The following is a 3,190-nucleotide window of genomic DNA, read 5'->3' on the forward strand; positions in this document are numbered from 1 at the left end:
GATCTCCTGACCTCGTGATCCACCCGTCTCGGCCTCCCAAAGTGCTGGGATTACAGGCTTGAGCCACCGCGCCCGGCCGAAAATACTGATTTAATGGAAATAGTGCTGAGTGAATGAGTGAGTGAGTGAGTGAGTGATCATAGCTCATTGCAGCCTTGAACTTCTGGTTTCTAGTATCCTCTCACCTCAGCCTCCTGAGTAGCTGGGACGACAGGCACACGCCACCACACCCAGCTAATTTTATTTCTTTTTAAGAGATGGGGTCTTGCTATGTTGCCCAGACTGGCCTCAAACTCCTGGCCTCAAGTAATCCTCCAGCTTCAGCCTCCTGAGTAGCTAGAATTACAGACTTGAAGCACTGTGCCCAGCTGGGGAGTTATCTTTTAGCCTTAGTATATTGATAGGAATTAGTTCAAGTTTTCCCAAAGTGTATATCATAGGACACTAACTATACAAGGTATTTGATACAAAATGAATTCTTTTCCAGTATGTTTAGGAATGCTGAATATTCTATTCTTCTTTTGGAGATTAACTAAGGCAGTCATTAACATTATGAAGGGTATGAGAAATCACACTTCAGAGCAGTCAACTTATCTATTGAATAGATTTGACAAGTCTACTTACAATCCCTGCCCCAAACCATTGCTCACCAAATCCCTATTAATGTACTAAGGAATATGTACTTCTGCACTAAGGAATATACACTGTACATGAAGTACAGTATGTGGTTCCATGCTGCTATCGCAGCTGATTCTGTTATGGTTAACTGTCTACACAAGCCACTATGTAGCAGATGGTGTGGACTAAAGTACACATTTTAGCTTAATGATCTTTAGAGGTTTTTTTTTTTGGCATATGTAGGTTCTATATATCTTTTTTAAACTATATTTTTATTACATTAAAAATTAAAATAAGGATTTTTATCCTTTGTGAGGTAGTGTAGAAACATAAAGAATTGGCAAACTAAGGAAAATAATAAAGCTCTTCAGAAAAACTTGACAGAGGCAGTTTTGCAAGTGAGTACCACCCACCATCATTTCACTCTGTCTCCATTCTCCCAGGTGCATGGCAGGAAACTGAAATCTTCATTCTTTACTATGTACCCAAGATAAGTTAAATATATTGAGCAAGTGCTGATTTGTAAAACTACCATATCATTACTGTTACAAGGAAATATTTTCAGTTCATTTTTCTGATTACATCTACCTATTGTTAATAGATACCTAATTTCTATTTTTTATTTGATCTATCATTTTGACTTACAGAGTATCTCTGGCTTTTGATTATAACTTGGTTGTATTTTGTCCTAAGAGTAGCTTTGTTTATGAAGGCCATCAAAGGATAAAACTAGTGACATTATTGGCACATAGTTCCTATTAGAGAAAATAATCTCTTTAAAATAAATGTCATTTTGAGTAATCTTTAGGACAACTCCCAGTCTTGGGCAAACTTGGGTGTGCCCTTACCAATGACATAGTCAGGAAAAGTGGTAAATGGGGGAGTTTAGACACAGAACAATTGAAAGGTGCTCAGACATATCTCAGCAGTGTTAGCATGATGACTGCACAATTTGGATTGCAAACCCAGAAACGCCCTTCAAGTTAAATCCACTAAACAATTGTAATTTTTACAGGCAAAATTAGTTTCATTCTAGTGGGTTCATGGGCCTATATACTCCCAGATTGACCTTTGTTTTAGTTCTTTGGTTTTTTTTTTTGAGACAGAATCTTGCCCAGCCTTGTTTTAGCTTTTGTATATATTAATAAAAGATTTGCAGGTTCTTGGAGGTTAGTCTTCAGATTACTAAATAAGTATCAAGGATTGCCCATAATTTTTCAATTATAATAAATGAAAAATAAAAATCTAAGTTGAACTTGTAGGGAACTACACAAAAGACTTGTTTCTGGCTGGGCGCAGTGACTCACACCTGTAATCCCAGCACTTATAGGAGGTTGAGGCGGGTGGATCACGAGGTCAGGAGTTGAAGACCAGTCTGGGCAACATGGGTAAACCCCAACTCTACTAAAAATACAAAAATTAGCCAGGCATGGTGGCGGCCACCTGTAATCCCAGCTGCTCAGGAGGATGAGGCAGAGAATTGCTTGAACCCGGGAGGTGGAGGTTGCAGTGAGCCGAGATTGCGCCACTGCACTCCAGCCTGGTGACAGAGCAAGATTCTGTCTCAAAAATAAATAAATAAGTAAAAAATAGTATGCAAGACTTCATCTCAAAAAAAATAAAAAGACTTGTTTCTATTCATCTGAAGTATAGGAGGGTGTTCAAAGGAAGACTACTGGCTTGTCTAAAGAGTATAAATACATCATATATGCACAGCTCAGAAGGCAAAAAAGTATATTACACAAGAGAGGAGTTAATTTTTTTCTTTTTTTTGAGATGGAGTTTCACTCTTGTTGCCCACGCTGGAGTGCAGTGGTGTGGTCTTGGCTTACTGCATCCTCTGCGTTCTGTGTTCAAGCTATCTTCCTGTCTCAGCCTCCAGAGTAGCTGAGAGTACAGGTGCACGCCACCACGCCCAGCTGATTTTTTTATTTTTAGTAGAGACGGGGTTTCACCATGTTGATCAGGCTGGTCTCGAACTCCTGATCTCAGGTGATCCACGCGCCTTGGCCTCCCAAAGTGCTGGGGTTACAGGCATTAGCCGCTGCGTCTGGCTGAGTTAGTTCTTTTTAAAGGAAAAGTCATTTATATTTTCCTCTCTAAAACCATACCTAGTCTGCCAGAGTTATCTGAGATGTTTTCCTATTTCTTTTCATAGGCTATGTTCCCTGGCAATTTCAAACAACTTGGTTTAGGCTATTATACCTTGTTTTAGAACAAGAAAGTGAGAATTACAGAATATTGAGAAGCAAAACCATAAGTTGTCAAAGCATCAAGACCATAACCTGTTTCTTTGGGCAGTAGTGTGATGTGTCTTAGCCACTGATTAACCCAGGCATTAATTTTTTTAGAACTATAAGCATTAAAATATGAGGTTCTCAACTTTTTCTGTTCCTGCACACCTGAGAGATACAAGGTATTCATATTAGTGACTATAGCTGGGAATCAGAATCTTGAAGGAGAAGTGTTGGTATGATTTAAAGAGAAAAATAGATGATGTGATAACCCTTCCCTAGGTTTTCCTCTAAAGTCACTGGAGTAGATTTAGATGATGACCAAGGTTCTTCTAGTT

General features: G+C 39.0%; 1 protein-coding gene across 6 annotated transcripts in view; it reads left to right on the top strand.

Annotated features, from left to right (window-relative positions):
* The window catches only part of SLC12A6 (solute carrier family 12 (potassium/chloride transporter), member 6), a 117,270-nt gene that overhangs the window by 59,908 nt on the left and 54,172 nt on the right, over positions 1 to 3,190 (top strand). The gene's annotated exons all lie outside the window — the stretch shown is intronic.

The sequence above is a fragment of the Colobus angolensis genome, unplaced genomic scaffold (assembly GCF_000951035.1).
Source record: "Colobus angolensis palliatus isolate OR3802 unplaced genomic scaffold, Cang.pa_1.0 Scaffold97, whole genome shotgun sequence".
Classification (NCBI taxonomy): Eukaryota; Metazoa; Chordata; class Mammalia; order Primates; family Cercopithecidae; genus Colobus; species Colobus angolensis.